We start from the raw sequence: 26,659 nt of genomic DNA on the forward strand, positions 1-26,659 counted from the left end.
CTAGCTGAGTCATGTTGTGCCTGAATTCTGACTCATGGGCTGTGAAATAATGAATGGATATTATTTTAAAGCTGCCAAAATTGTAGTAATTTGTTACGGCAGCAGCAACAAATACTAGGCGTTAATTTAAAATGCTGTTACAGTCATCCCACTTTGAAATAAACCTGCTGCTTTTGACAACCAGTTGGCAATTGAACCAAAAGCACCAATTGGCAATTTAACCTTCAGAACTTGAGTTCTTATCTGGACTATCCTTTTGGCTTTCTAAAAGCATGTACTCCTTCAGTACATTTGTCTTGAGTGTGTACTCACTTTTCTTATAGGCTAGACAGTGGCATCCAACATTCACACATCAACCTCCAGAAACTAGGAGGAGGTACTTTTATCTTTTCTTTGTTCTACTTCTTCAGAGGAATCTTTCCAGGTAAAGGAAACTTAGTTCACAAGGTTCAGAGAAGAGCCACAAGACAGCTCCACTGCCATGTCTTAGCAGACTTTAATATGTGACATATTGTCAGACCTCAGCACTTACAGGAAAATGAAGTCTTTCAAATGTGAGTTCAGTTCAGTAATTTTTCATTTTGCAGGCAAAGATTATATATTTAATTCTTGTCACATAAGAGAAGCATGAATGGTGTTACTCATAAGTTTATGAACATTATCTACATAGTAGAGTCCTCAATCCCTTGGAGAAGTCATGCTAACAGGAGACTCGGAGCAAAGGTGACAGGTGGTGTGTTTGTTTGCTAGGGCTTCTATAACAAAATACTATAGATTTAGTGGCTTACACAACAGAAATCTATTTCTCACAGTTCTAGAGGCTAGAAGTCCATGATCAAAGTCCCAGCAGGGTTGGTTTCTTCTGAAGACCTCTCTCTTGTAGATGGCAGTCTTCCTCTGGTGTCTTCTCATGGTCCTTCCTCTGTGCATGTCTGTGTCCTAATCTTCCCTTCTTATAAGGACACCAGTCATGATTGGATTAGGGGTCACCCCAGTGAGCTCATTTAACCTTAATTACCTCTTCCCTATTTCAAATACAGTTACTTGATAAAGTGCTAGGGGTCAAGACTTCAGCATATAAATTTTGGGGGAATACAAATCAGCCCATAACAGGTGAGGTCCAGTTACTTCAGGAGTATAACCTCACCTATTCATGACAGCCAGTGGTCCACCCAGGCAAGGCATCAGAAACTCCCGAATGTTTGTCAAGGAGCCCTAGAAAAGGTTTATCTCCCATGTATGACCACAGAGGATAATAGGTGCATGTGCAAAAACTGGGCGATAGGAAGTGATGGAACCACGATAAAGCAGTCTCTGGATACAAAATCCAGTGACTTTTCTATTACACCGAACCATTAGTCCTGATTTACAACAGAAAGCTTCTCAAAAAATCATATGCATTATGTTTTATCAGAGTTAATGCACATTCCATTAAATTAGAAAAATCATTAGCATTTATCCATCTGTTTCTGTCTTTTGCATCCTCTCCCTGCTTCCTGAAGTAGCCATAGAATAGAGATTATAATTTTTGTTTAATTTTATGTATTTCTTTCACTGAACATAAAAACTAATTAAAATCATCCTTGACATTTATTGTGTCAAAATGTGACAGATATTGCACCATAGTTTGCACACATTATCTCAAGAAACTCGCGATGGCCCTATGAGCTCAATAATATGGTTATTCCAATGTTACCGAAAAGGGAACTGAGGTTTGGAGAAATTCAATATGTTGGTCACACTGCCAGTATATTGTAGAGTCAGGTCTATCAAGGTCTATCCAACTGTCTCTCTGATAATGATTCTCTTCAGAATATAATAGGCAAAAGCTCTGTCATAGAATGAAGAAAAGTGACATCATTCATGAGTTCCCATATACTATGAAAAAATATATTGACAAACAATTTTTGTATTGTTACATAACATAAGATCTGGTCATCAGTTTAGTATTAGAAAATTTGGGTGCTTCTGCATGTAAAATATTTTATGAGCTTGTAGAGGTGGGAAACCTCTCTCTATTTCATACCAGATTATAAGATTATCAATAAAGCATTACATTCATATATTAAGGTGAAATTAATGATAGAATATAATCTTCAGACAAATGACCAACTACTCTGGAATCCAGGTCCAAATCACTAATATTATGGCTATGATTTACCTACTTCTGAGATAAGATGAAAAAGGTGTGAGCATTGTCAAGAGAAAGACATGAGTATCAAGCACTGCCTTGGAGAGGACAAACAGAGCTGCCTCTTATCCTGAAAGCAAGCCTAGATCAATTCTTTCTCACGAATGAAAATTAAGCCATAACACACTAGTATTATAAAAGTCTTGTTAGGAAAAAAATAGTTCAGTATTTGAATAACACCACAAATTCCTGTTGACCTATCTATTTCAAGTAAACTATTACTACTACTTCCTACTAATATTTTTATTTATCTAGCAGACTGCATAGAGCAGCTGTTCTCTTCTCTTGCCAAGCCTTGGGTTGAAACGACCCTTTCTGCAAATTCAGAACCAAGACAAAGATTCGGGCTTCACTGAGAGCTGAGAGGTCTGCTGGAAGCACCTTAGCATTTATCTTCGTTACAAACTGTAGAGAGGAACAGCACCCTCTGCTGGTTAAAACCCTGAGACCACAGCATAAATATCCTTCAAAAAGGTGAAACAAAGATTTCAGATAAACATGCGCTGTGAAAATTTTCCACCAGCAGATCTGCACTAAAAGAAATGTTAAAAGAATTTCTCTGGGCACAGGAAAATTACACCAGATGGAGATTTGAATCTACACAAAGGAATAAAGAGCACCAAAAATGGTAAATATATGAGTAAATATAAAAGAAGATTGTCTTCATTTTTAAGTTTCTTAAAAAATAATTAGATCTCTGTTCCTCCCTGTTCCACAGACAGCCACGTGTCCTTCTGCAGTGCCAGTCAGTCACATGCCTGAGACATAACCACAAAGGTCCAAGTAAGCCCATTTGTTCATTGGCACCTGGATGCCAGGGCTGCTTTTAACTCCAACAAAGAGGAGACTGTCATCATCCATGACTCCTTCCTTGTGTAAACTACATGGTCTACATGTTACAATATGATTTGACATGTGGAAAATTCAGTGGCACAGTCAAGGCTGAGAATGAGAAGCTTGTCAACCATGGGAAGGCCATCTCTATTTTCCAGAAGCAAGATGCTGCTGCTATCAAATGCAATGATGCTGCCGCTGAATATGCTGCGGAATCCATTGGTTCTGGGGCTCATTTAAAGGGTGGAGCCAAAAGGGTCATCATCTCTGCCTCTTCTACTGATGCCCTCATATTTACGATGCTCTCAACTACAATAGTTTCCATGCCCGACTCCCAGAACTATGAAAAGTACCACAACTCCCTCAAGATTTTAAGCAATGCCTCATACCACCAACTGCTTTGCCCCTCAGATAAAAGTCATTCAGGATAACTTTGGCATCATGGAGGGACCAAAATCCACATCATCACTGACACAATAAGACTAGATGGCCCATGTGAGAAACTAGCATGACAGTGTGGGACTGCCCAGAACATCATCTATACATCTACTGGACATGCCAAGGTTGTCAGCCGGGTTATCCTGGAGCCTAATGGGAAGTTCTCTGACCCGGCTTTCTGTGTCACCACCTCCAGTGTGTTGGTTGTGGATCTGGCCTACCATGTAGAAAAAGGTACCAATTATGATGACATCAAGAAGGTGGTAAAGCAGGTATCAGAGGGCGCCTAAAGACATCCTGGGCTATACTGAGAACCCAGTTGTCTCCTATGACTTTAACAGTGACATCTATTCTTCTGACTTTGTTTATGGGGTTATCATTCCTCTCAATGACCACTTTGTCCAGCTGATTTCCTGGTATGATGATCAATTTGATTACAGCAAAAGAGTATTGTACCTTATGCTCCACATAGCCAACAAGGAGCAAGAGCCTCAGGACCACCAGTCCCAGCAATAGCAAGAGTACAAGAGCCAAGATTTTCAGCTGCTGGGGAGTCCTTGCCCTAATTCAATATCCCAACACACTAAAAAAACCTCCCAACCTCAACACGGTTTCCATCCCATACTCCCTAAATAAGGGGATCAAAATTAGAGAGACCTACTTTGTCAAGTACCACCAATATAAATCACTGTGCTCACCCTAAAAAAGATAATTGACTGTTTAAATAAAAATAAAAACAATATGCTAGGATTCATAACACATATAGGTTGTAAATGTATAATAACAGTAGCATATAGAACAGGAAGGAGGAAAGGCAGTATACTGTCATAAGGCAAAGAAATTATATAATATTACTTGAAGGTAGACCATAATAACTAAATATGCCTTTTCTAAACCCAGACACAGAGCAATAACTAAAATAATAAATTGTTGTAGATAACAATTTAAGTGGAGATAAAATGGAGATCAATACCTAAGTGCACATATAGGAATAATATTCATGGCACCTCGGGCAGATAGGAGGGGGTAGAGGCGATGGGAGTATACATACATAATAAGTGCGATGCACACCGTCTGGGGGATGGACATGCTTGAAGCTCTGACTCAGGGAAGAAGGGAAGGGCAAGGGCAATATACGTAACCTAAACATTTGTACCCCCATAATATGTTGAAATAAAAAAAAAATGCTTAACCAAAAGCATATCAGGAAAAGAAGAAAAAGGAAACAAAAAACAGAAAGAATCCATCCAATTCAATCTAATCCATATTTGGAATTCTTTATCTGTCATTTCCATATTTTCATTTTGGTTGGTATCCATCTCTAGAGAGGTGGTGTTTCCCTTTGGGGGTATCCACTTACTCTGATTTTTTATACTTCCAGAGTTCTTGCACTGATTCCTTCTCATCTGGAGCAGCTGTCACTTTTTATTTTTGAATTTTCCTTTGTTTAAATGGGGCTTTCCCCCCTTCACTCATAAAAGTGTGTCTGTAGCATATGTTGAATAAGAACCTAAGGCTTGAAACCATAAGAATTCTAGAAGAAAATGTAGGAAAATCTAATCTAGTTATCAGCCTAGGCAAAGAATTTATGAAGACCCCAAGGGCAATTACAGCAACAACAAAAATAAATGGTACTTAATTAAATTAAAAAGCTTCTGCACAGCTAAGGAAATAATAAATAGAGGAAATAAACAACCCACAGAATGGTAAAAAAAAATATTCACAAGCTATATATCCAATAAAGGACTAATAACCAAAATCTACAAGGAACACAAGCAAATCAATAAGAGAAAAACAACCCTATAAAAATTGGGTAAAAGACATGAACAGAAGCTTTACAGATGAAGATAGACAAATGGCCAATAAACATATGAAAAAATGCTCAACATCACTAATCACCAGGAAAATGCAAATTAAAACCACAATGAGATATCAACTTACCCCAGTTAAAATGGCTTTTATTAAAAAGTCCAAAAACAATAGATGTTGGTGTGGATGCAGAGAGAAAGGAAGACTTATACACTTTTGGTGGGAGTGAAAATCAGTACAACCTCTATGAAAAACAGTATGGAGATTCCTCAAAGAACTAAAAGTAGACCTACCATTTGATCCAGTAATGCCACTACTGGGTATTTACCCAAAGGAAAATAAGTCATTTTAGCAAAAGAACACCTGCACTTGAATGTTTATTGCAGTACAATTCACAGTTGTGAAGATGTGAAATCAACACGAGGGCCCATCAATTCATGAGTGAATTAACAAAATGTGGTATATGTATACCAAGGATGAATTAATGCCTTTTGCAGTAATTTGGATGAAACTGGAGACCATTATCTTAAGTGAAGTATCTAAAGAATGGAAAACCAAACACCACATGTACTTGCTATTAAATTGGAACTAACTGATGAACACACATGTACACTGAGGGAGGTAAACTCAGTGGAAATCAAGTAGGGAGGAGGGGAAGGAGGGGATGCATGAAAACCTACCTAATGGGTGCAACGAACACTCTTTGGGTGATGGGCATGCTTATACTCCTGACTCAAGCATTATAAAAATGATCCATGTAACCAAAAACATTTGTACCCTCATAATATTTTGAAATATAAATAAATAAATAACATGAAACTCAAGGAACAGGTCACACAAAAATTTAGAAAATATTTTGAACTAAAAAAAAAAAGAAAGAACAACTTATTCAACCTTCAGTCGCAGCTAAAGCTCTGCAATTTATACACTGTAAATCTATAAGTTTAAATGCCTATATTAAAAAAAGTTCTAATATCCATGATCAAAGCTTCTGTCATAAGAAACTAGTATAGAAGAGAAAATTAAACCCAAAGAGATAGAAAGGAGAAAAAATAAAGCTAAGAGTAAAAATCAAAGCACAGAAAATGGATCAACAATTGAGAGAATCAATAAAAACAAATTCTGGCTCTTTGAAAAGATCAATCTAATTGATCAATTAAACTTCTAGTTAGGCCAATCAATAAAAAGAGAACATATAAATTACCAATGTTTTGTAAATGAAATAAAGAATATCACTGTAGAGTCTACTGATATTAAAAGGAAATTATAAAGGAATATTAGTTAATACTATAAGGTAATATTATCAAGCTTATGCTAATAATTTGACAACACAGATGAAGTGAGAAAATTATTAGAAAGACACACTCTACCAAAACTGACACACACTGAAATAGTAAAATTGAATATTTATTTGTCAAAAATTTTTAAGGAATTATAAGCAAGTCAAACCCAGCAACATATTAAAATACACTATAATTCACCCAAGAATATAAGAGTGATTAAAAGTTCAAACATCAAAATAATATTTAAAAAGAGAGAGAGGGAGAGATGGAAAGCATATAATCATCTGGATAAAGCAAAAGAAAGCATTTGAAAAAACTCCGTGCTCATACATGAATTAAAAAAATACTCAGCAATCTAAGCAAACTAGGAATGTCAAGGAATTTATACAAACAATAAAAGAAATCTTTGAAAAAACCAATAGCAAACATCATATTTAATGGAAAAACTGAATACTTTTCCCATGACACTGGAATTAGGCAAGGATATCCCCTCTCACCAGTAAATACAATAACTTAAGACTTACAGCTATCTATTTGCACTTAACATAATCATCTATCCAGAAAGTCCTAAGGAATTACCTAAAAAGCTAATAAATTTCACAAAGCATCAGTATACAAAAATATAAGATCAATATATGTAACTGTATTTCTCTATACTAACAATGAGCAACTGGAAATTTTAAATAAAAAATTTAAACCAGTACAGTACCCAAAAGTATGAAATACTTAAAAAAAATCTACTAAAAAATGTGCAAGACCTATACCCTGAAACCTATATAACATTGCTTAGAGAAATTTAAAAACAACCTAAATAAAGGGAGACATAAACTACATTAATTGAAGACTCAAGAGGGTCAGTTCTTCTCAATCTGATCTACAAACCCAACAAAGCCCAATCAAAATCCCAGAAGACTAATCTTTAGATAATGACAAGCTATTTAAAAATTTTATGGAAATGGAAAGAAATTAGAATGGCCAATTTTGGAAAACAAAGATGAAAGAACACTGAATTTAAAGTAATTAGAAAAAGTAGTACCGGAAGAAAAAAAAATCATAGATCAATGGAATAGCATAGAGAATTCAGCTATAGACTCATACAGACCATGGTTAATTGATTTTCAATATAGATGACAGGGTAATTAAATGGGAAAAAGTCTTTTGAACAAATAGTTCTGGGACAGCTGAATAACTATATGGAAACAGCTGAAACTCAACACTTACCTGACATCATACACAAATAAAACTCAACATGGTTCATCAGGCTAACTGTAAAATTTCTAGAAAAAAAATGGAGCAGGAAATCCTTGAAAGCTTGAAATTAAAGACTTCTAGATTGGATAACCTATGAACAAATAATGTATGTGAATATATTGGATTTCATTAAAATTGAAAACTTTTTTGCTGTTCAATAAAAGCCATTAAGAAAGACGAACTACAGATTGGGCAATAATACATATATCTGGCAAAGGATATACATAGAATATATAAAAAAAACTCTTAAATTTAAAAGTATGAACACACATACACACACACAGACACACATACAATTTAAAATGCCCAGAAAGTTTGAATAGGCACTTAAGAAGACATACAAATGACTAACAAGCACATGAAAAGATATTCATTTATTGTCAGAGGATATAGAGCAACTGAAATTCTCATACATTGTTGGTAGGGATGTAAAATGCAACTTTGGGAAGCAGTTTGATAATTTCTTAAAAAGTTAAATATATACCTAACATGTGATCCAGAAATTACACTTTTAGGTATTTACCTAACAGAAGTGAAAATATATGTCCACAAAGACTTGTACCTTAATGTTCATAAGCAGCTTTATTCTCACAGTTTCCAAAAACTGGAAACAACCAAAATTTCTAACCACAGGTAAATGGATAAATAGAATGTGGTATACCTATACAATGGAATATAACTCTGCAGCAAAATGTCAAAAAAGAATAAGCTACTGATATAACAACAACATAGATAAATCTCAAAAATTTGCTAAGCAAAAGAAAAATACAAAAGATTGCATAAAATATTCTATTTATATGAAATTCTAGAAAAGGAAAAATTATTTTGCTGTGGAAAACAAGTAATTTGTTGCCTGGGGCCAGGGATAGTGGGAATTGACTAGAAGTGACATACAGGCACTTTTGGGGAAGTAGTAAAAGTATTCTATGTCTAGATTTGATGGTATATATGGCTTATACATTTATTAAAACTCATTATTCTGTACACTTAAGATGAGTGTATTTTATTACATGTAAATTATACTTCAACAAAATCTGAAGGGGAAAAAAGAGAAAACCTTAGGGCCTTTCTCCAATATGTGATCATCTAATCCTCTCTTCTCAGTTCTAAACAATGCCCAGAAAACTCCTAGTCTTTCCTCACATGTCCCTGTTATTTGCCCTTTGACTTTATTCTCTTAAGAAGACAATTCCTTCTTGTAATCTGCCATTCATTCAAGAAATATTAAGTCAAACTATGTGTTGAGGGTCATGTTAAGCCCTGGACAAAGTACCATGCTCATTATTCTCCAAAACACCCTATGTTCATTCTACTTTCACACTTTATTTTTATTCTGTTTTTGCCTGAAATGTCTCCACCCACCTAGCTCCATTTTAAGGCCCATCCACATGACCTACTTAAAATGTTCTTTCCCTTGGAGATTAAATCATCCTTTGAATACCAGTAGCCCTTATTATACCTACCTACTACGTATTTGGAAATCAACATAAACTAACCATCTTTATTATTTATACTTTTAGAATAATACAGTATAAACCCTTGAGAATAAAGTTGTCTTAAAGTCCCAGCCATGGCACTCCTCCCTGCCAGCAGAAAGCATCCCAAGAATGCATATTGATGATAGAGTAATGATGGAGTAGCTTATTTAAACCAGAACTTTCATTGACAACAATGAAAAAGGCAAGACAAAAATAAGAAACATCTTCATAAAAGCATTAAAATGTATAAAAAGATAGTAAGAAAATATTAGGCTAAAATATAAGTTAAAATAGGAATCCATAGAGCTAATCAGGGTAAAAACCTTCAGTTGGTGTTGAAATCAGATGATTTTGTTGGTCTTACAGGATGGGAGAAGCAGAAGTAAAAGTCTGGTCTTACCCAAGTTGTTAACGTTTAATGAGGCACTTCAATATTAAGCTAGGAAGTCAAAAGAATATAACATCAAGATAAAGATGAAATAGAAGTAAATGACCCTATTCAGAGGGACCAGAAAGTAAGGCTTTTTAAATAATAAGCATAGGAGGAAAACAGAAAAAATTCTCAGAGATTATAAATCTGAAGCCAGAAGCCAACCTCTTGGGCACTTATGCTTCAAATTTATACTACATGGGTGATGAACAGAATAAAACAAGTCAAAACAAAACAAAAAAAGCTTAAATTGAGAATGTAGTTTTAAGCTTCTCAGATTAGCAGTGTCCTGATATACCTGGCAGCAACAAATTCAGATTTTTTTAACAGGATACATCTTTATCTTGACATTAAAACTCCTCATTAATAGAATTTCAAAACCAATGAACAACACAGAGTTACACTAAGTACACACACACACACACACACACACACACACACATAAACACACACCACCATGAGCATAAACCCACAGAAACAAAAGAAGCAGAAATAAATCCACAGAAATACTGATATAAACCTTACAGACATAGATGCTTACAATGTTTAAAGAAACAAAAAACAAGCTTGAATATATCTACAGGATATAGAAAACTATGAGAAGTTTTGCCAAAAGCAAACAAAAAGAAATCAAGTACATGTTCTGGAACTGAAAACTATATGGTCAACAAAATTAAAACTCAATGTATAGTTTTAAGCATCAGTGCCTAGCAAGTAAAGTTAACAGGAAACATGAGAAATGATAGATTAGAGGTACGTGAAATTTAAGATGGAATAGAGGCTGAGCAATGCTGTCACAAAACATTAAAAAAAATTACTATAGTGGCTTTTGTCATTTTATATGGTATAATAATAAAGCTGGATACTTATTTTATTATTTGTAAACAATTTTTTATTTTGAAAAAAAATTGGCAGTAATTAGCCCAAAATTTTTCATTTTTAATGTAAAATAAAGTATTTCTCAAGAAAATTGATGATGAACAAAGGACTTGCACAAATTATATGTTATTATTCTCCACGTAACATGGGGCTCTAGTGACATCAGTGACATAAAGACCTAAGATACAAATTTGTTAAGAGATTATTAGAATCAATTTCAAAAGTTAGTAGGTGACAACATCAGCAAGATGTCAGAATAGGAAGTTCCAGCCCTTATCTAACCACAGAAACACCAATTTTGGCAACAACCCACAGATAAGAATATTTCTGTGGGAGCCCCAAAGCCTAACTAAGAGATTCCAGGATCCCAGTGGAGCAAAAAACCTGAATGGACTCAGTGGAGAAGGTAAAAAGAACAGCTTCACTATACCTACAAAATAACTCCCCGAAAGTGGCACAGCTTGGTGCTAAGAGATGCCCCCCTTACTCCATGCTTTCTCCAACAAGGAAAAGCGAAAGCAAAGTCAGTGCCCTGCCTCCCCAGCCTTCATCATGATGCCCATCCATATCACTCAGGGAATCAAAAGAGCTGAATTGTGTAGGGGGGACAGGAAGGAGTAAGGAGATGGGGTAAAAGATCACAGCAACTGGAACACAGATTTCAATAGCCAGCCATAGATTCTGTTAACCAGTGTAAGGACCTGCTCATGAATCCCACAGGAAAACTAACCTATGAATTCATCCAACCAGCCAACACATACCTCCAGCACCCATGTGTCACCCCCATGGCTAGTGTCGTCCATTACATCTCCATGCATGGCACCTGTGTGCCCCCCCAACTGATGTTGTGCACAAGACTCTGCAGATAGCACATGATCACCACAAGTGCAGATTTTAATAGCCAGCTCAACTGGTAAATTAAAGAAGATGTACAACCTTGAAAACTTGAGGGCATGGCCCTAGCAAAAATAAAGAAGAGGCTCTCAGCACAAGGCTAGGCTTTGCAAGCTCAAGAGAAGGCACATAACACAAAAACTTCCCCCCAAAGAGTAAACAAGAGGAGTGGAGCATCCACATAAAAATTCTGAAAGATGTCCAGAATCTCTAGCCAGGCTACTGGTGATGATGTTTCTCTCCACAAACCAATCAGTAAAGGCTGAAGGAGATGATTATTTCTTCCAATGTGAAGATATCAATTCAAGGACTCAAAGAATAAGAAGAAACAATGAAATATGGCACCACCCAAGGAACAAAATAAAGCTTCAATGACTGACCCCAGAGAAATGAAGACCTACGAATTCCTGAAAAATAATTCTAAATAATCACCTTCAGGCTCAGAGAAGAGAGCAAGAGAACAAGAGAACACAGACAAAAAAGTGATGTCAGGAAAAAAATATATGAACACAATGATAAGTTCAACAGAAATAGTAATCATAAAAAAGGACCAAATAGAAATTATGGAGCTGAAGAATCCAGTGTCTGAATTGAAAAATTCAGTAGAGAGCTTCAACAGCAGATGCAATCTGGCAAAAGAAAAAATAAGCAAACTCTGAGGCAGATCATTTGAAATTATCCAGTCAAAGGAACAACAATAACAACAACAAAGAGTGAAGAATTCAGACAGGACTTATGGGACACCATCAAGAAAAGCAATATATGTATTATGGAAATTACAGAAGGAAAACAGAAAGAAAAGAAGAAAAAAACCTTATTTTTAAAATAATGACCCAAAAATTTATCAAATCTGGACAGGGAAATAAGCCTCAAGATCCATGAAGCCCAAAAGCCTTAAATTGGTTGAATATAAAGAGGTCTCTACTGAGAAACATTATAATCAAAGTGTCAAAAGTCAAAGACCAGGAGAGAGTGAGGTGGTATATTAAAAGCAAAAGAACTCAACCAAGAATACTATTACATCCAGGAGAAAGTCTTTACCTATCAATGATTACTTTAAATATAAATGAATTAAATTCTCCAATCAAAAGATATATAGTGGCTGAGTGGATTTTATCTAGAGGCAGGAGGATTGCTTGAGGCCAGGTCAGGCAATATAATGAGACCCCATCTGTAATATAAACAAACAAACAAACAATATCTAAAAGCTATATGCTACCTACACAAGACTCACTTTAGCTCTAAAGACACAAATTGGATGAAAATAAAGAACAAGTAAAAGTTAAAAGGGAAAAATTAAAACAAACAAAAGTAGAAATGCAACATACCAAAACTTATAAGTTTTACCAAAACAAAAGCAGTTCTAAGAGGGACGTATATAGTGATAAATACCTACATTAGGAAAAAAGAAAGAATTCAAATAAGCAAACTAACCTTAAACATAAAGGAACTAGGAAAAAAAGAATGAACTGAATGCTATGTTAGCAAAAGGAAGAAAATAATAAGTATTGGAGCAGAAATAAGTGAAATAGAGAATAGAAAAACCATAGCAAAGATCATCAAAACTAAGAGTAGGTTTTTTGAAAAGATAAACAAAATCAACAAACCTTCACCTAAACTAAGAAAAAAAATAGAAAAGAAAAAATTATAACTGAAAGAGGAGACATTAAAACTAATGCCACAGAAAGTAAAAGGACATAGGAAACTACTATGATATTATAAACAACTATATTCCAACAAATTGGATAACCTAAAAAAAATAGAGAACGTCCTAGAAACATACAACCTACAAGGATTAAATCAATCATAAAGAAAGAGAAAATCTGAGCAGACCAATGACATATAAGGAGATTGAATCACTAATCAAAAATCTCCTAATGAAGAAAAACCCAAGACCAGATGGCTTCACTGGTGAATTCTACCAAACATTTAAGAAAGAATTAATGGCAAACCTTCCCAAAGTGTTCCAAAAAAATTAAGAGGAGGGAATACTTCCAAACATGTTTTATGAGGCCAGCATTACCTGACAACCAGACAAGGACATTACAAGAAAAGAAATTTAGAAAATTACAGACCAGTATTCATAATAAATATAAATGCAAAAATCCTCAATAAAATTCTAGCAAATTGAAGTCAAGAACCCATTAAAAGGATCATACACCATAACCAAGTTGGATTTATCCTTGGGATGCAAGGATGGTGTAACATATAAAAATTAATCAATATAATACACCATATTAACAGAATGAAGGATAAAAATCATATGATCATTTCAATAGATGCAGAAAAAGCATATGACAAAATTCAATATCCCTTCCTGATTAAAAATCTCTCAACAAATTAGGTATAGAAGAAATTTACCACAATATAATAAAGGCTATATATAATAAGCTCATAATTAATATCATACTTAAATGAGAAAAGCTGAAAGCTTCCTCTAAGATCAGGAACAAGACAAGGATCCACACTTACACCACTTCTATTCAACATAGTACTGGAAGTTCTTGCCAGAGCAATTAGACAATAAAAAAAATAAAAGACATAGAAATTAGAAAGAAGGAATTAAAATTATCTGTGTAGATGACATGACCTTACATATAGAAAACCTTGAAGATTCCACCATAAAACCATTAGAACTAATAAACAAATTCAGTAAAGTTTCAGGATACAAAATTAACATACAAAAATCAGTTATGTTCCTATACACTAACAAGAAACCATCCAAAAAAATTTAAGAAAACAGTCTCATTTAAATAGCATCAAAAAGAATAAAATACTTCTTTAGTAATTTTACCAAGAAAGTAAATGATCTATACACAGGAACCATAAAACAATGATGAAATAAATTGTAGACACAGTAAATGAGAAGATGTATCATATTCATAGATTGGAAGAATTAATATTATTAAAATGCCCATAATGCCCAAAGCAATGTACAGATTCAGTGCAATTCCTATCAAAAATTCTACTGGTATTTTTCATAGAAGTAGAAAAAAACAATTCTAAAACTCATATAGAAACACAAAGGACACTTAATAGCCAAAGCAATCTTAAGCAAGAAGAACAAAGTTGAATTCATCACACTTTCTCATTTCAAATTATGTTATAAAGGTATATTAGTCAAAATAGTATGGTACTGGCCTAAGAAAAGACACATAGACCAATGGAACAAAATAGAGGACCCAGAAATATTAATAAACCTATGATACCCAGTTAATTAATTTTTGAAAAGGGACCCCCCCCCATACACAATGCGGAAAGGATATTTTCTTCAATAAATGGTTTTGGGAAAACTAGATATCCACATACAAAATAATAAAATTAGACATTTATCTTACACAATACAGAAAAGCAACTCAAAATATATTAAAGACTTAAATGTTAAGATCTGAAACCGTAAAACTCCTAGAAAAAAATAGAGCAGGAAAGCTCATTGACATTAACCTTGACAATAATTTTTTGGCTATGACACCAAAAGCTCAGGTAACAAAAGCAATAACATATAAGTGGAAGTACATCAAACTAAAATGCTTCTGCACAGTGAAGGAAACAATTAACAAAATGCAAAGGTGACAGCTATGGTTTGAATGTGTCCCCCAAATTTCATGAGCTGGAAACTTAATCCCCAATATGGCAGAATTGAAAGATGAGGTCTGTAAGAGGTGATTGGATTAATCCATTCATGGATGGGAACAAAATAATCCCAAAGTTAACAGAAGGAAGAAAATAACAAAGATCACAGAATACATAAATGAAATACAGGAGAAAAAGTTTAAAAAATAACAAAGCTAAGAGTTAGCTGGATTTTTGAAAGGATAAACACAATTGACAATTGACTAGGAAAAAAAAGAGAGACTAGTCAAATAAGATTGGAAAGAAAGAGGAAACATTACAACTGATACCACCAAAATACAAAGGATTATAAGAAATTACTATGAACAATTATATGCCAACAAATTGGATAACCTAGAAGTAGTAGATATATTCCTCAATGCATACAACCTAATAAGACTGAATTATGAGAAATAGAATATCGGAACAGACTAATGACAAGTAAGGAGACTGAATCAGTAATAGAAAGTCTCCTACAAAAAAACAATAATAATAAAAGTGCCCAGGACAAAATAGCTTCACAGCTAAATTCTAACAAATATTCAAAGAACTAACAGCAACTCTTCTTAAACTCTTCCAAAAAGCAAAGTAGATGGAATAATTCCAAACTTATTATACTAAGCTAGCATTACTCTGATACCAAAGCCAGATAAGGACACTACAAGAAAATAAAATTATAGGTCAATTACCCTGATGAATATGGATGCAAAAATTTTCAGCAAAATATTAGCAAACCAAATTCAAGAACACATTAAAAGAATCATTCACCATGATCAAATGGGATTTATTCCTGGATGCAAAGATGGTTCAATATATGCAAATCAATAAATGTGATACATCACATTAACAAAATGAAGGATAAAAATTATATAATTATCTCAGTAGATGCCAAAAAAAGCATTCAAAAAAATTCAACACCCTTTCATGATAAAAAAAAAAAAACTCTCAAAAAACTAGGTATAGAGCGAATATGGCCCAACACAATAAAGACCATATATTAGAAACCTATAGTTAACATCATTCTCAACAGTGAAAAGTTGAAAGCTTTTCCTTTAAGATCAGGGACAAGACAAGAATGCCCATTCTCATCACTTCTTTTCAATATAACACTGTTATTCCTAGCCAGAGCAATTAGGCAAGAGAAAGAAAAAAAAGCATCCTAATAAGAAAGAAAGAAGTGAAATTGTCTCTATTTGCTGACAGTGTAAACCCTAAGGATTTCACCAAAAAACCATTAGAACTGATAAGCAAATTCAGTAAATACGCAGGATACAAAACCAACAAACAAAAATCAGTAGTGTTTCTATATGCTAGTAAGAAACTATTCAGAAAAGAATTATTTTTTAAAATACCATTTATAGTAGCAAAAAATAATTTAAATACTTAGGTGTAAATTTAACCAAGGAGATAAAAGATCTGTATAATGAAAACTGATGAAAGAAATTAAAGAAAATACAAATAAATGGAAAGATATCTGTGCTCATGGATTGGAAGAATTAATATTGTAAAAAGCAATCTACAAATCCAACACAATCTCTATCAAAATTCCAACGTCATTTTGCACAGTAATGGAAAAAAATTATCCTTAAATTCTCATTAAACCACAAAAGAATCTGAAGAGTCAAAATAATCTTGAGCAAAAAGAACAAAGCTAGAGGCATCACACTCGCTTGTTTTCAAAATGTATTATAAAGTGATTGTAATCAAAACAGCATGGTACTGGCATACAAACAGATATATTAACCAATGGAATAGGATAGAAAACCCATAAATAAATCCACACATTTACAGTCAACTGACTTTTGATAAAGGTGCCCAGACACACAATGGAGAAAGGACAGTCTCTTCAATAAATGGTATTGGGAAAACTGGATATCCATATACAGAAAAATAAAATTAACCCTTTATCTTATACCATATATAAAAAAATCAACTCAAACTAGATTAAAGACTTAAATATAAGTATTGAAACTGTAAAACTACTAGAAAACATAGGGAAAATCTCTAAGGCATTGGTCTGGGAAATTATTTTTTTTGAATATGACCCCAAAAGCACAGGTAAGAAAAGCAAAAATAAACAAATGGAATGGTATCAAACTATTATAAAAAACTTATGCATGGCAAAAGAAATAATTAACAAAATGAAGAGATAGACCATAGAATGGGAGAAAATATTTTCAAACCATATATCTGATAAGGGGTTAATATTCAAAACATATAAGGAACTCAAACAACTCAATAGCAAGAAAACAAATAATCCAATTTAAAAATAGGCAAAGGACCTGAACAGACATATCTCAAAAAGAGACATACAAATGGCCAACAGGTACATTAAAAAATGCTCAGCATCATTAGTCTGTAGGGAAATACAAATTAAAACTATAAGGAGATATTAACTCACACCTGTTAGAATGGCTTTTATCAAAAAGATGCAATATATTGCTGGGGAGGATGTGGAGAAAAGGGAACTCATACATTGTTAATGGAAATATAAATTCATAACAACCATTATGGAAAATGGCATGGAAATTCCTTTAAAAACTATAAATAGAACTACAATACAATCCAGTTATCCTACTTTGGGGTATATACCCCAAAACACTGAAATCAATATGTCAAAAGGATATTGCACTCCCACGGTCATTGAAACATTACTCACAATAGCCAAGATATGGAAACAAACTTGAGTGTCCATCAGTGAATAAACAGATAAAGAAAATGTGGTATATACATACAAGAGAACACTATTCAGCCTTTACAAAGGAGAAAATCCTGTCATTTGCAACAACATGAATGAATCTGGAAGACATTATCCTCAGAGAAATAAGCCAAATGCAAAGGACAAATTCTGCATGATCTCACTTATACATGTGGAATCTAATAAATTTAAACTCACCAAAGTAGAAAGTAGAATAATAATTACCAGAGGCTTGGGGAGGTGGGGAAGCACTGGGAAGGCAGGAATGAAGAGTTGTTGATCAAAGGTACAAAGTTTCAGATGGACAGGATGAAGAGGTTTAGAGATCTATTGTACAACAGGATGACTATAATCAATAATAACATATATTTCAAAATAATTAAAAGAGTACATTTCAAATGTCTCATCATAAAATTTATTAGGTAAATGGGTAATTAATATAGTAATCAGCTTGACTTAAGTACACTACATTGTATACATATATAAAAACATCAAATTGTACCACATAAATGTATACAATTATGACTGACAGTCAAAAATAATATTAGTATTTTTTAAATATGTATATTGTACACCCTAGTAAAGCATTAAAATTAATATATTATAATTACAGTAGTTCCCTATTATCAGCAGGGAATATATTCCATGACCCCCAGCGGATGCCTGAAACCCTAGATAAAACCAAACTCTACATATACTATATTTTTTTCACATGATAACTGAGACAGCCACTAAGTGACTAACAGGCAGGTAGGTATACAGTGTGAATATGCTAGACAAAGGAATGATTCATATTCTGGGTGGACAGAACTGGACAGCATGAGATTTTAACATGCTACTCAAGTGGTACACATTTAAAACTTATGAATTATTTATTTCTGGAATTTTCCATGTGACATTTTCAAACCACGGTTGACTGTGGGTAACTGAAACTTCAGAAAGCAAATCCATGTATAAGGGGAGACTACTATAAGAGTATAAATAAGAGGTTTAAATAATAAGCCATTAGTCAAGTTAAAATGAAATCATAATAAAAACTCAAAAGCAGGCAGAAAAGGTAAAAATGGAAGAAAAATACAGGCTTGAGAAACAAATAGCAAGTTGGGCAGATTTTACTCAAACCATGTAAACAGTTACTTTAAGGGTAAATTACCTAAACATACTAATTCAAATACAAAGATGTTCAAATTGAATAACAAAACAAGAGCCAAATATATACAAGGAACTGTTTTTAAAAAAGATGAGAAAAACATATGCAAACTCAAATCAAAAGAAAGCTGAAGTGGCTGTATTCATATCAAAGTAGCTTTCAAAACAATAAATATTGCCTGAGATGAAGAGGAAAATTACATAATGCTAAAAAGTACACCAAAATGATGTAAAAATCCTAAACGTGTACATATCTAACAAAAGAGTTTCAAAACATGAAGAAAACTGATAAAATTAAAAGGAAAACATACAAACTGCAACTATTGATGGTGATTTCAACACAACTCTCTCAGTAATTGACACATGTAGATAGAAAACCATTAAGGATCTAGAAGACCTCAATAACAATATCAACTGAAAACAACAGTTGATCAACAATCAACTGAAAACCCAACAATAGATTAAACATTCTTTTGAAGTGGACATGAGACATTCAGCAACATAGGTAATAATTTTTGCTATAAAACAAATCTCATCCAACTAAAAACTGATATAATACAAAGTGCCTTCTCTGACCATAACAAAATTAAATTATACATCAATAACAGAAAGATATCTGCAATTAAACTATATTCTTTTAAATATCCCATGAGTCAAAGAGCAAGTTAAAAAGAAAATTAAAACATCCTTTAAATTTCATGAAAATGAAAACACAGTGTATTAAAATATATTAATATAAGGTGATAAGAAATGCTTAAAGTGAAATATATGGTGCAAAAGGCTATTTTCTAAAAAGTAGCAGTCTTCAATCAATTATCTAAGAACAATGACCCTAGCACCTGTTCCCTTTTCCTTTGCATCAGAGTGAATTATTTTTAAGGAAGATACTCATGTCCAAAAGATAAATTTTCCAAACACATGCATGTGCATTTTGAAGCCAGACATTATAATCAATTAAGATGCATTCCTAGAACATCTGGTCACCAGCCAGGCATCCAATTTAGGAAATATCACTTTAAGCATTCCATGCAACTGCTTTCAATAACATTTTGACTCCTTCCTTTGAAAGCAAAAGTGTCTGCTTCAAAACTATTGTTTGTATTTCAGAAGAAATTTACTTTATTATTTACTACTACTTGTTATTTTGTGGGATTTTTTTTAAAGACAGGGTCTACCTCTGTTGTCCAGGGTGGAATACAATGGCACAATCATAGCTCATTGCAGCCCCAAACTTCTAGGCCCAAGGGATCCTCCTGCCTCCAGCCCCCTGAATAGCTAGGACTATAGGCATGTGCTGCCACACCTGCCTATTTTTTTTCATAGAGATGGGGTCTTGCTATGTTGCCCAGGCTAGCCTCAAACTCCAGGGTTTAAGTGCTCATCCCACCTCAGCCTCCTAAAGTTCTGGAATTATAGGTATGAGCTACCGTGCCCATTTACAACTTGTTTTTCTTATGAAAGAAAATGAAAACAGACAAAATATACAGTAGGAAAGTATAAATAAAATAATAAAGTTATCGTTATAAGTAATGTGTTCTGAACTTAGAGTGACCAGCCATTGTAGATTGCCCACAACCAACAGGATTCCAGAGACATAGGACTTTCGATGCTAAAACTGAGAAATTCCTGGGCAAATCAGGACAGGTTGGTGACCCAAGGCATACATCTCTAATGAACCATAGAGATCTATTTTAATTGAGCAATTAATAAAATACACTATCCATATCAACTCTAAAAACAAAATAATTCAATGTTTATCTTACAACACGTGTTAACTTGATTTTTTACTTCTTTTCATGGGATCTAACCCTGTGCTGACAAATCTGCAGGTTATATCCTCATGGCCTCAGTCCTGGAACCATCGATGCTTCCTAGATTGGCTCCACACATGTTTTCAGTTTGTTCTCCCTTTTTTAAATAGCTATCACTACTTTCTCTATTTTATGGCATTACTATCCAAAATTGTTGGTGGAAACATACTTGGAATCCCCAGTTCTACTTGACCCCATCTTCCCAAATGTGTAACAAAGCAAAAGGGCTAGGCCTGCCCCTCACTAGACTTTCCTTTTCTCTCCTTTTTAGATGGTGTAGTCAATGCAATGGCTCTCGATGCATGTGTAAGTGCTTTTGTGTCAGTGTGTAAGAATGTGTGTAAGTGGGCTTTGGGGGGGTACCACAACCACCAAATGGCTTTTACAAATGACACAAATTCCCACCCCTTGAAGACTCTAGTATGATTCCTGGAGAACTGGGATGGGAAGTAGCAAATAGTAGTTTGAAATGTCTCATAGTTGATTCTGAAATATCTATTCTCAACTCCCCAAGCTCTACCAACACACACACACACACACACACACACACACACACACACACACACAAACTCACACATCCCACTGGAATCCTGATGAACCAATTATCTACTTCATTCTTGCTAGTATTTATTCAAACTTTCATCCTTCCTATCCTGCCTCGCTGTCACCGACTACCTATACACACACACACATACACACACACACACATGCATGTGTGCACACACATGCACACACAGGCATCATGAAGGCATTTCTCTTTGGGAAAAAACACGGTAGTGAAATAGCAGGCAATTCAAATGATGAAGGGTTCATCTTAGAAGAACTCAACCATGCAAATACCCTCCTTGTAGTCTACAGCTGTGAAAAGAAATTATGCTTTGTTAAAGACTATATTTTTATTTATGTATTCTTTCTCCATTAAAAAACATTATTGCCAAGGATGTTCTATAGTATACTTATGTAAAGTGTTATCATATTTCATTTTTTTTTCTGTTGCAATTTCCCACACAGAAAAAAAAACTAGGTTTATGTGTCACAGTTACTGTATCAGGCCCAAGGCTGGTTTCATATGGGATGTGGCAAACTTCCCAGGGCCACTCTAGGAAAGCCCAAGCCCAGAAAAATGGTCTCTGGAAAATACCTGATGGGTTTATTCATACCCTGGGCTTACCGATCAATGGTTTTGTTCATTTGCTTAGCCGAGATTGGACATTTAACAGTGATAGCTGAGTTTGTCAGAGAATTTTGCTTTCAATCTCACATAAATTTGTGGGAGATCTGAGTAAAACTGCATGAATTTATATCAGGATGCTCTTCTCACTGGGAAATGAATTTGGCTGATGCCTACCATTCTTTATTGCAATATTCTTAAAGAGAATAAGAATGTCCTTTTTAAGACTATAATTTCCAATCTTTTTGTTTTATTTGGCTCAAAATAAACATTTTTCTCCATTTCCCTGTACCTATCATTCTTAAGAACAAAAATGTTTTTTTTTTCAAAACTGGTCTGGGGCATGCCAAGGAAGAGAGAGAATCCCTGACATCTGTTGCTTGCTTGTTGAAGGGTAATCCTTGTGCTTCCTAGTAATCTAAAAAGCCAAGAAGATTGAAAACAATCTCAAAAGAGGTATGCAAGTTTTCACCAGACTTAATGGTATATTTCTAAAGGTCAAAACAAGCGGGATAGGACAAGGAGCATCTTGTTCTCAAATACCCAAGTGATATCAGCAATACTGGTAGGAGGGTTGCCTTTTGGAATTCTTAGTAAAGTCTCATTAATCTGACTTCACTAATAGGGAATCTGCGATAATCCAGAGATGGATTGGAACTTTAACTTTGTGCTCTGAATGAGAATTGAAAATGTAAGTACACTTAAAATATTAACCTATTTAAAATGAATGTAAACTCTTTAAGCATTTTACAATATTATTTACAAATTCATAGAGATAGAAAATAGAATACTGTTAGAGAGTAGAAGAGAATAGGGGCTAGGAGTTATTACTTAATGGATTTATACCCATCACGTTTCAATTTGGAATGATGAAAAGGTTCTGGAGATAGATAGTGATGTTGCTTACTTGACAATGTGAATGTACCTAATGTTAATTGAACTGTCTATTTAAAAATGGTTAAAATGGTTTCAAAAATAGTATTGAATGCAAACTATTATTTCAAATCTCAGTTTGGCTATTATGTTTTACAAAGTAGAACGTATGCACTCTTAAAAATAGCCTCTAGGCCGGGCATGGTGGCTCACGCCTGTAATCCCAGCACTCTAGGAGGCCGAGGCAGGTGGATCGTTTGAGCTCAGGAGTTCGAGACCAGCCTGGGCAAGAGTGAGACCCCGTCTCTACTAAAAATAGAAAGAAATTATATGGACAATTAAAAATATATATACATAAAATTAGTCAAGCATGGTAGCGCATGCCTGTAGTCCCAGCTACTTGGGAGGCTGAGGCAGGAGGATCACTTGAGCCCAGGAGTTTAAGGTTGCTGTGAGCTAGGCTGACGCCACGGCACTCTAGCCTGGGCAACAGAGTGAGACTCTGTCTAAAAAAAAAAAAAAAATAGCCTCTAATTTTGAAACATTCTACAGTTCAGTTCTACCCAGCACATTTATTCCCACGTAATCTGGAAAAGGTAGCACACATAGTGGCCCACGGGCCTAACTCAGTAGTCAGACCAACAGGATTGAATCCTCACTTTACCAGTTTCCAGCTGTGAGAGCTAGACAAGTTTCTCACTTTTTCCTTCTATAAAATGATGCTGGTAACAGTAATTACCTCCTAGGATCTTAGTGAGATTTAAATGAGTAAATATATATAAAGCACTTTGAATAGCTCTTGTCATATAGCAAACATTCAATAAATGTCGCCTAAGAAGTTCTGTATCAGTGTAACAAAAAATATTAAAGTTTGTTACTATGTAAAACGTTTATACACCGATAAAGTGGGAATGGCTATTTTTTAAATAACATACAAGAAAAAAATGTTGAAAGGCAAAGAAAATATCTTTAAAAATTTGCAAAAGCATCTTTAATAAAACTATTCCAGTTGTGTATGTTTAAAGTTTTATAGGTAATTTATTTTTCCATTGTACAATGATTCTTCAACTCTGGAATAATGCTTATGTATGTATGTCCTCTAAGCAGTAGACCATGCAAAATAACAGCCTTTGCCACTTTTCATTTGCAGACTATTAATGGGAAACAACTTTAATTATTATTTATTCATGTTTAAATTTTAATGAAGATATGAATAATTTTAAATTTTTGCTACATATACAAAAATGGAATATTAAACTTGCAATGTATCTAGCCATCTCATTTTTAGAAGTATATCAAATGGAATTTATCACAGGAAATATTTATTTAAAATGTGAATGAGCATGAATAATGAATAATAGGAGTAGCCATTACCCATTAAAACCACCCCTTATCACAAAGAAGGAAATATTATACTAGTGTCACTATTTCCCTATTCATAAATCTTATTGAGGAGACCAGCCTTCCTATGAACTGACACTAATTGTTTACTGTCTATACCAAAATTTTCCCCAACTGTTGACAAACCAATCACAATGGTACACAGCAGGGAATGGGACCATTTCTTCTACTAATCTTTTAGGCAATTTCTCCCACATATCTTGGCAGGAAGCCTGTAACAGTTTGAACAGAATTGTGCACAATATGTGCAGCGCAGCCAAAACTCATTAAGTGCCTTTGTCTCATGCATCTTGTGAAACACAATATTGCACCCCTGACGAGCAAAGCCTCCAAATGTTATGTTAACATTAAGATCACCAGAAATCATTAATTTACTAGTCAAATTACATCTCTCAACAGCATTTGGGCAATGTTCTAGGGAATAATCTGCCTATCACCAAGTATAAATGAAATTTTAATGAGTGCTTTCCAGGTACTTCAGACACAGGTTAAGAAAGAGCTCTAGAATACATATTTAATGACTAATACTTTAGAGGATGAGACCAACTTAAACCTAACACATTCTACACATTTTTTCCAGGTGCAAACAGGATTTTCACAGCACTCTGGCTTCATTAAAAGACCACTTTCAGAGAATTAAGGTAAGTCTTCAATATTTAGCTCTACCTACTTTTTATTTATGTCTATTTCCAGGTCCATATGTTATTTTACCCCCAGTGCTAGCATTCAACAGCTGTATTTTCCCATGTTGTAGGTTACTCCTAAAATGCCCTTGTTATCTCAAATAAAGTCTACTAACAGCTATTTCCTTTCTTTTTAACTGCACTTGAAAATGTGCCTAATCAACAAATGATCTCAAAAAACAAACAAACAAAAAAAAAAACAAAAAGAAAAACAAATGATCTCTGACTAGCTAGAAGGCAGGGTAACCTCCTCTAACCCCCTTTGTTAAACACTCTCAGATGGTCCTGGGTACCACAAAGTGCAGTAATCTCTGTGATTTTCCACATTTAAATAAATTCATTATTTAAACTTACATTTTAAAATTATGCTTGCTTTTTCTCTCCCAGATTATAAACCAAGAGCTATAACGCTTTTTGGCTGACTTGGCATAAAATTTGGATCATCACCATGTACTAAGAGGCATTTAACGAGTAGCATGTACATCATTATCTACAAAATTTGATAAACATAATAGCCAACCTGGTTAAATGAAATACTAATAAAGTTACATTTCTCAACATCAGTGATTTCTTCAGCTAACATCCTTATTGTCTATCTTTACCTAGGACACATCTTTGATTGATAAGTGAGCAATCTTTTATCTTTCAATGACAAAATCAAATAAAGTACATGACAGCCTGAGCAATATGGCAAAAATTGATCTTTAAAGCTGAAAAAAAAACCCTCAAATCAACAAAAAATAAATCAATTTAGTCATTGACTGTGGACAAGGCCATCACACATAGGTCAAAATTCAACTGCATTTGATCCAACAATCAAGAGATCATTTTTTCCCTTTGCCATTTGCTAAATTATATCTTTTGCTAGCCTCCCTTACTTCAATTTTAAAAGTATTTTAAGGAGATGACAATGATAACATAGCATTTATTGATTTGGAAAATAATTCTTATTTTAAAAACAGCGATAACATGGCAAAACTTTATTGGCTTTGTTTTTAACAGATAATGGGCTAAGATATAAAAACACATTTTACAAATGTAAAATCCTCTTATTTTGAGCAACATCACAACACAAAATACTGCTCCCTAATTTGCTAATAAACAGTATTAAAGGAGAAGGCAAATAAAATGATTTGTACAAGCAGCTGAGCTCATCATTCAACAGAATCCATAAGAATGATAGGTCATGTTCTACAACAGTTGTTTTTGGAGACCTGAACATGGCAATATTATAAGATCACCCTTATTTAGATTTGTGACTGATGATTCAGACAAAGTCAGGCCAGAAACAAATGAAGGCTTAGAACAACTTCTCAAAAATTAGGTGCTCAATTTTGTAAAAACTGTAACTTTTTGTTATTAAAAAGAAATGTTTTTTAAAACCTCAATAAAGAAGGAACAAAAATGAAATATTGCATTAATGTTTCCCCCCAAAAATAACAAAGTTAGAGAAAACAATCAAATAAAAAGCCTGGAGAAAAGATATCATGGTATGAAGTCTCTGATAAAACATGATGACTGAGGGATGATTCTGAAGCCAGACCACCTGGGGCCAAATTCTACCTGTAGTGGCTTCTAGCTGGGTGATTAAGGAAAGTTTCTTAAGCTCTCTTGCTTCCTTTCTCTCAATTGACATAAAGGGGTAATAACAGTATCTACTTCAAAAACTTCCATGTTAATATAGATACAGCTCTTATTAACAGAATAGTGCCAGGTACATCTGAAATATTATGTGTGTTTATTTATTATTATTACTGATAAGCTTTCATGTCAC

At 34.1% G+C, this 26,659-nt stretch overlaps 1 pseudogene; it reads left to right on the forward strand.

Moving 5' to 3' along the window:
• The first annotated feature begins 3,063 nt into the window (after positions 1 to 3,063).
• Positions 3,064 to 3,505, forward strand: LOC123650044 (annotated as a pseudogene).
• Positions 3,506 to 26,659: the final 23,154 nt, after the last annotated feature.

This window comes from Lemur catta, chromosome 1 (assembly GCF_020740605.2).
Source record: "Lemur catta isolate mLemCat1 chromosome 1, mLemCat1.pri, whole genome shotgun sequence".
NCBI lineage: Eukaryota > Metazoa > Chordata > Mammalia > Primates > Lemuridae > Lemur > Lemur catta.